Below are 8,802 nucleotides of genomic sequence, written 5' to 3' on the forward strand. Positions count from 1 at the left end.
TGCGAGGCAATAGGGCGCTTCGCCTGAATGGCGCATGTGATTGGCCTAGCGTAGACCCGGGCATGGACAGCCCGACCCGAAAGCCGGATATCTGGACCGGGCTCGGGCTTAGGTTTCCGCCCGAAGCCCGTCACGAAAGGTCGAAAACAAGCTTATTTTATTGGCAATATAGGTATAATATATATTTTAAATACCCAAAAAATCATTATTTTAATAAAAAAAGTGCACTAATCTTGTGTTTTGGGCCAGGCTAGGCTGGGCTTGGGCTCGTGATTTTGTGGTCAGAACCAAGCCCGACCCGGAGAATGCCGAGGTTTATTAGCCTAGCGACATCAGTCATCATGCTAATGTCACTTACATTTTTTCTCCTCTTTTTTATTTTCATTTTATTTTATATGCATAATATACGAGTATTTCAAAAACATAAATTTAGTTAAGAAATTCAAAACCAGGAATTTGAAATTGCTTATTCAATGTAAAATAAATAGATTAGAAATAGCCTTTGATTTGCTGATCCAACTGAAATCGCAGCCTTTGGTTTGTTGATGAAAGTACTAGCGCCAATGACGTCAAAAAAAAAACGCGCCAATCGTTGGATTTGGATAGAAGTTGCGCCAATCCGTCGAGCTGCGGATCCAGGAATCGGATTTCGTTTTTGCTTCGATTGATTTAAAGGGGACGACGCACCGGCGGGACCGCAACCTTAGTTTTCGATCTGATCTTTCCCCGATCTTCGCCGCCCATCTTCCCAACTTCCCCCCATCTCGACTCTGGATCTCGAGTCTGCGCGCACTCCGGCGAACATGGCGACGATCATGGCGGCGCGCGGGCAGGGACTGGAGCAAGATTTCGATTTCTTCGTGGTGGTCGACTTCGAGGCGACGTGCGTGAAAGACGCGCGGATCTTCCCGCAAGAAATCATCGAGTTCCCCGCGGTGCTCGTCGACGGTGCTACCGGCCGCATCGAGTCCGCCTTTCGCAGGTACGTTCGTCCCAAACATCACCCTGTGCTGACCCAGTTTTGCAGGGAACTCACCGGCATCCGGCAGGAGGACGTCGACGGCGGAGTGGATCTCGGCGAGGCGCTCTGGCTGCACGACGCTTGGTTGAAGGCAGCGACGGCGGGGGCAGGGAACAAGAGGAGCGTCCGCTTGGCCGTCGTGACCTGGGGCGACTGGGACTGCCGCACCATGCTCGAGTTCGAGTGCCGCTTCAAGGGCATCGAGAAGCCCTCCTACTTCGATCAGTGGATCAATCTGAGAGTCCCCTTCCAGGCGGCGCTCGGCGGCGGAGGGGGGATCAACCTGCAGGAAGCGGTCCGGGCGGCGGGGCTGGACTGGGAGGGCCGCCTGCACTGCGGGCTGGACGACGCGCGCAACACCGCGCGGCTGCTTGCTGAGCTCATGCGGCGCGGGGTCAAGATCACCATCACCGGCTCGCTGGCGGCGCCGCCGCCGATGCAGAAGCAGCCGGCTCGCACAAGCCCTTGCGGTGGCTCACCGGCGCTGGCGTCGGCGCCGCCGCCGATCCAGCAGCAGCCGGCTCGCACAGGCCCTTTCGGTGGCTCGTTTGCGCTGGTGCCGGCGCCTATCCAGCAGAAGCAGCAGCCGCCGCAGCCTTACATGATCAGCCCCTGCGGTGGCTCCTCTGCGACGTGCTTGTGCTACTGCGGGCTGGCGAGCAGAGGAGACGTGATGCACGGGAAGTGCTTCTCGGGATGCGCTAGCTGGTCGCGGCCATGGGACCCGTGCCCCCCTACTTCGCGTGGAGCAACTGAATGAGTGACCCACGGCATGAGATTCAGGTTCCAGTGTGGCTCAGTTGTTAGTGTTAATCGTCCTAGCCGTCAGAATCAGAGTCTAGTCTAGGTGTAAATTTGGTCTTTGAAATAGAACTTGACCAATGGGGCTATTCTTGATGTAATCGGTGTCTTAATTACTATTATCAATAGAAATTTCGTTTTAATTTCTTCAGCATCGAACGCAAAATCGTAGGAGGATGCACTGAGCACGACCAGAAAAAACAACCAACTGTGGATTTCTGAGATAAGAGCACAAATGCCTCATCATATTGGAAAAAACAACCTTATATCCAAAATCATTTCCTTGAACACAAATTTCTCATCATATTTGATATTGAAACCCCAGGTTTAATATCATCAATAGAAGATTTGTTTAGTTACATTCCTTGTCTGCAAATTTCTTTAGTATTATTAAAAATTATTTATAGCTGATGGATAAATGGATGTGTTCAACAAAAAAGAAAGATAAATGGCAGTGTTATGAGAATTCAGATCATATATGCCACCTTGTATATCAAGGTAAAAAAAGCAGCGAATCGTTCCTGAGACAACAGCAAATTCAGATCATTTCCTTGTCAAACTCTTACATAAACGGAATTCCTCAGAATGAGGATCCAATCTAGATCATTTCTTCAGTATTGACTGATTTGTAATTAAAATTTATTAATTGCTGACGAAAGATAAATGGATGTGTTGGACAAAAAAGAAAGATAAATGGATATGCTACCTTGTATATATCAAGATAAAAAGAACAACGAGTAGTAGGTTCCTGAGACAACAACAACTTCAGATCATTTCCTCGTGAAACTCTTACATAAACGGAATGCAAATTTGGTCGATCAAGTCTCACCGTAGCGGACCAGCAGGTGACACAACCCCATATATCAAAGTGTAGCTCAAAGACAAGTACAGGGAAGGACTAACCATGGTTTGGGTGGGTCAGTTACATGGTGCTCAAAGACTAGCAAAATCTACTGCCTACGGAGAGGATCAAGCTACTCTGCGCTACCCAGCCATTGGTTTCTACAGCAAGGGCTATATCAACCACCTGATGTACACCTTGAAGTGCACCTTCAGGCCAATAAAACCAAGGCTGCTGTTAACATCACACTAGCTGATGTGAATATGCATAGGCATTCACTTTGCTGTGCTTATGTGTTTCTTGATCATGTTCAAGGTCTCCATAACCCGTTAAACAGGCAACAATTAGTACCCGACAGAAAAATAAAAACCAAAATTTGTACGGGTGCAATAAAAATCATGTTGTCCCGATCGGAAGCCTGCTATGGAGCAGTAGGCAATCGTAGACATACCCCAAACTTGCATGCAAAGAGCAAATTCATTAATGAAGAAACATCCACTAGATTGAAATTTTTGTTACCATCCATGTAGATGGACCATTTTGTCGAGACTTACCCTAGTATAGTGTTGCAAAACTGGAGAATAGTGGTCGAGTGCAATATAAATTTTTGCAAGAAGATCCGTTAAGGCCTGAACCACATCACCAAGTAAATCCACCCGTAGAAAAATTCAGAAATCACAACTCATTACATAACTCGCCTCCCAGGCTCCCACTTTAGGGCATTAGCAAGGTTATAACATTGCTACATTTTGGAGGCAAAGCAATATACAAGGAACAGAGGCATTAAAGTATCAATAGTTGTTAGGATCTGAAATTATATTTACCTCGTGCACGGCCTTTTGAAGATTGGAGCCTCTTAACTTAGATATCTCATTGTATCGCAATGCCTTCTTCCTGAGGTGCTTACACTGGCCTTTCAGTAAACAGAACATGTGAAAGAAAATGACATCATCCTTATTCGCAGAAATAGAACATAGAATAGTCATAAGTACTACGAACTATAAAGGTAATCATAAAGATTGGTTAAGATAAAACTAATTATCATCAAGTAATCAAGTTTGGGGGAGTTCAGTTCCGATCGGCAAGGCAACTCTCCTAGATCGCATCTGAGCCCCCGTGTTGCCCCCTCGCCCGCGGGCGACTCGGGCGGCGGCGCGCGCGTCCCCCTCCTCTTCTCCCTACACTCCCAGACCCTTGCCACCGGCCGGAGCCCTCGGGGCAAAGCCCCTCGCGGTGGCCGATGCGGGGTGGCCTATCCAGACGGCGGCGGCGGGCGGGCGCAGGGTCGGCGGCGTCCTTCCGGCGGGCGAGCGGCGACGCGGTGGCCCTGGGATTGGCGGTGGTGGTCGGCCTGAGGCTGGGTGGTCGGATCTCAAGATCCATCATCTAGTCCCGGTGTAACACCCCGAGAATCATGCTACAGTAACTCTCTGTGATTAAGCTAATCATGTTGCTAAACAGGGCTTGATCACATTTGAATCACATTTCTTTTCAAACTCCTAATTAAAACTTCAATTAAATTTAAAGTGGAAAATAAAAGTTTTCAAAAATTTAAACAAAAATGTTCGGGCCATGCCAGATATTGCACTGATAATTATTGTGGAGAAAACACATTTTTATAAAATGCCTAAATACTTTTAAATGAAATAAAACAGAAAAGAAAATAAATAAATAAAAGGAAAATACAAAAAAAACAGAACAAACAAAGAAAAAAAAAGGAGGAGAAGCCCCCCCCACTGGACCCCTGGCCCAACTGGGCCGACCCCAGGCCCAGCCGGCCTAGCCCACCTCCCCGGGTCGCCCTCCCCTTCCCTGTTCCCCCGACCGGGGGCGGAACAGGGGGAGGTCCCCGCCGCACCCCCTCGCCGGCGACGGGGGAGGATAAGGCCGCCAGCGCCCCCGCCCCCTCGGGCCCCTCTCCCACTCGCCCCCGCTCACCTCTCGGCCTCTGCGCCTCTCCCTATCCCCCCAGATCCACGCCGCTCCCTCCTTCCCCGCCGCCCGAGCGCGGTCGCCGACGTGCCGCCGTCGTTTCCGCGGCCACCGAGCCCCGTTCTCCTCCCCGACGTGTCCACGAGCTCCGCCGCGTCGAGCCCGTCCTCCCCGACCACCTGCTCGAGCCGGGACCCCCTACATCGCCCCCCCAACGCCGTCGCCTTCTTCCTCGGGTCGCCGCCGTCTTCTTCGACTCCGGCGACTGCTGCTGCTACTAAGCCTCTCACCGGCCTCCGTGTGCCGCGCGGTGAGCTCCTCTACCTCCTCCCCCTCTCCATCAGCTAGCTAGCTTGCCGTAGCCACCGCGCCGCGTTAGGCCGCACCCTCCGCCGCCTAGCACGTCGCCGGCGTCGTTCCGGCGACCTTTTGGTCTTTAGCTAGCGCCCATCTTGCTCGCGCGTGCACGTAGGCCTCGCCCCGCTCTCTGGATTGCCCGATCTCGCGTCGTACCACCGTTCCCGTTGCTCGCCCGAAGCACCTCGCCGCCGGCGAGCTCGAAGCGCTCGCCCCCGTCCGTTCCAGCCACTCCGGCCACCACCGTTGGACGCGCGGCGCCGAGCCGCGTCGAACGCGCCCAGCCACAACCCCGCAGACCCCCTGTGCGCGAAACCCGCGCCCCTCCCGAGCCGTGCCGCCGCGTTTGGCTTGTCGGAGTCAACTCCGGCGCGTCTCCGGCCAGTGGCCGACGTGGCGCCGCGTGGCCCCCCCTGTGAGGCTGACGTGTCGGCCCTTGGGCCCTGTTGACTGGGTTGACCCCAGTCAACTGCTGACTGGGCAGGCCCAGCCACTGACATGCGGGCCCCGCCGCATAATTAACAAAAAAATGTTTTTTATAAATAAAAACTAATTAATTAATCTAATTAGGCACTGACAGGTGGGGCCTACCTACTAATAAACTTGTTTAAGTTAATTATAAAACCCTGTTAGTGCCCTGTCAATGACATGTGGGTCCCACTGGACCCACCTGTCTGGTTTGACTGGTCAGCCGACCTGTTGACCTGCTGACGTCAGCATTACCTCATGCTGACGTCATAATTCATTTTTGCTTAATTCAAATAATTCCAGAAATTCAAATAATCTTTGAAAATTCATATCTTTTAAACCGTAACTCGGATGAAAATGTTTTCTACATGAAAGTTGCTCAGAACGACGAGACGAATCCGAATACGCAGTCCGTTCGTCCACCACACCTCCCTAACCTATCGAACTAGCAACTTTCCCTCTCCGATCCGTCTGTCCGAAAACGCAAAACATCGGGAATACCTTCCCGGATGTCCCCCCCCTTCGCCAGTACCACCTAGTGTCGCGTTAGGACACACCTAGCACCGCTCATTGTCATGTCACGCATCGTCATGCTTATGTGTGCATTGTATTTACTGTTTCTTCCCCCTCTTCTCTCCGGTAGACTACGAGACCGACACTGCTGCTGCCTAGTTCGACTACGGAGTCGACGACCCCTCTTACTTGCCAGAGCAACCAGGCAAGCCCCCCCTTGATCACCAGATATCGCCTATTCTTCTCTATACTGCTTGCATTAGAGTAGTGTAGCATGTTACTGCTTTTCGATATCCTATCCTGATGCATAGCCTATCCTTGCTACTACTGTTGATACCTTTACCTGCAATCCTACATGCTTAGTATAGGATGCTAGTTTTCCATCAGTGGCCCTACATTCTTGTCCGTCTGCTGTGCTATACTATCGGGCCGTGATCACCTGGGCGGTGATCACGGGTATATACTTATATGCTATATACATGACACATGTGATGACTAAAGTCGGGTCGGCTCGTAGGAGTACCCGCAAGTGGATCTTTGTGGCGGAGCGACAGGGCAGGTTGAGACCACCCAGGTGAGAGGTGGGCCTGGCCCTGGTCGGCGTTCGCGGTTACTTAACACGCTTAACGAGATCTTGGTATTTGATCTGAGTCTGGCCATTTGGTCTATACGCACTAACCATCTACGCGGGAGTAGTTATGGATATCCCGGCGTCGTGGTATCAGCCGAAGCCTTCCTGACGTCAGCGACTGAGTGGCGCGCGCCGTGTTGGACCGCTTTGACGTAACCGCCGTGATCGTGTGGGTTGCTAGGTCTGCTCGCGGCCGCGTTCGCAACGTGCAGGTGTGCATAGGGCGATGGGCCCAGACCCCTGCGCGCTTAGGATTAGACCGGCGTGCTGACCGCTCTGTTGTGCTTAGGTGGGGCTGCGACGCATTGATCTTACGAGGCCGGGCATGACCCAGAAAAGTGTGTCCGGCCAAATGGGATCGAGCGTGTTGGGTTATGTGGTGCACCCCTGCAGGGAAGTTTATCTATTCGAATAGCCGTGTCCCTCGGTAAAAGGACGACCCAGAGTTGTACCTTGACCTTATGACAACTAGAACTGGATACTGAATAAAATACACCCTTCCAAGTGCCAGATACAACCCGGTGATCGCTCTCTAACAGGGCGACGAGGAGGGGATCGCCGGGTAGGATTATGCTATGCGATGCTACTTGGAGGACTTCAATCTACTCTCTTCTACATGCTGCAAGATCGAGAGGTCCAGAAGCGTAGTCTTCGACAAGACTAGCTATCCCCCTCTTATTCTGGCATTCTGCAGTTCAGTCCACTGATATGCCCCTTTACACATATACCCATGCACATGTAGTATAGCTCCTTGCTTGCGAGTACTTTGGATGAGTACTCACGGTTTCTTCTCTCCCTCTTTTTCCCCTTTCCTTTCTATCTGGTTGTCGCTACCAGATGCTGGAGCCCAGGAGCCAGACGCCACCGTCGACGACGACACCTACGACACTGGAGGTGCCTACTACTACGTGCAGGCCGCTGACGACGACCAGGAGTAGTTAGGAGGATCCCAGGCAGGAGGCCTGCGCCTCGTTCGATCTGTATCCCAGTTTGTGCTAGCCTTCTTAAGGCAAACTTGTTTAACTTATGTCTGTACTCAGATATTGTTGCTTCCGCTGACTCGTCTGTGATCGAGCACTTGTATTCGAGCCCTCGAGGCCCCTGGCTTGTATTATGATGCTTGTATGACTTATTTATGTTTTAGAGTTGTGTTGTGATATCTTCCCGTGAGTCCCTGATCTTGGTCGTACACATTTGCGTGCATGATTAGTGTACGGTCAAATCGGGGGCGTCACAAGTTGGTATCAGAGCCGACTGCCTGTAGGAATCCCCTTTCCACACTCCTTGGCCGAAGTCGAGTCTAGACATTACAAAACTTTTACTAACATGGCTGTGTCTCTTACGGGCCCACGTCGCCATTGGGTGGTACTAGGATCTTTTACTCCTCGACCTTTACTCTGGGACTCTGAACTCTCTTCTACTCGGGTTAAACGAAATTACTAACTTTAATACTAGGATCCCGTGACCGCATTCACCCCAAAGTTGGATAAGCCATAGTTGTTTCCTAGAATAGTATATTGAACAATTCACACACTGTCATTTGACTCCTTTGAAACGTCTTTGCTTTCAGATGGAACCCACGAGGCAGGTCGTGCGCCACACGACGGCCATTGGTGCCTCGGGATCACCGGCTGTGCTAGCTGAGATGATGACCTATCTGGGTTATCGCTGGCACCCTGAGTACACCGTCTACGAGGAGTACCAGGACTTTAACCAGGAGCAGTACCGTGCCATCGTCCACCTCTACTCTCGGGAGTATGACTCCACTACTGTGCTGCACACCGCACATGGTGTTGGTGTGACCATCGATATGGCTATCCACGATGCTGCCTATGCTGCTCTGACACGTCTTCATGGAGAGTATTAGGAGTTGGACACCTCCCCTTTCAGGCACATTGCTATCGCATCCGATGTTGGTGCGAAGGGATACTATACTGCTGCCTACTCCACTGTCACCCGAGAGCCCTTCTACCATCAGAACCTGGTTCTGCATGCTGATGGGCTGGATCGAGCTAACCGAGCTCTTCGCCACGAGATGTACATCACCCGTCAGCACCTTTACCGTGCTCTGACGCTGTTGCACCCCTTTGTCCGATCTGGACAGGTACCGCGTACTGCGATCTACCCAGCCAGGACCGTGATGCCCCACAGTGTCGGTTGGCCAGAGGTGGGAGGCTACTCCCCTGCACTTGGTCCTCTTCTGCCACCTGAGCGTCGGGCTCTACACCTGAGTATCCG

General features: G+C 51.7%; 1 pseudogene; it reads left to right on the plus strand.

Moving 5' to 3' along the window:
- Nucleotides 1–583: 583 nt before the first annotated feature.
- LOC109739946 (uncharacterized) lies at nucleotides 584–1,973 on the plus strand (annotated as a pseudogene).
- The last annotated feature ends 6,829 nt before the right edge of the window (nucleotides 1,974–8,802 follow it).

This window comes from Aegilops tauschii, chromosome 3 (assembly GCF_002575655.3).
Source record: "Aegilops tauschii subsp. strangulata cultivar AL8/78 chromosome 3, Aet v6.0, whole genome shotgun sequence".
Lineage (NCBI taxonomy): Eukaryota > Viridiplantae > Streptophyta > Magnoliopsida > Poales > Poaceae > Aegilops > Aegilops tauschii.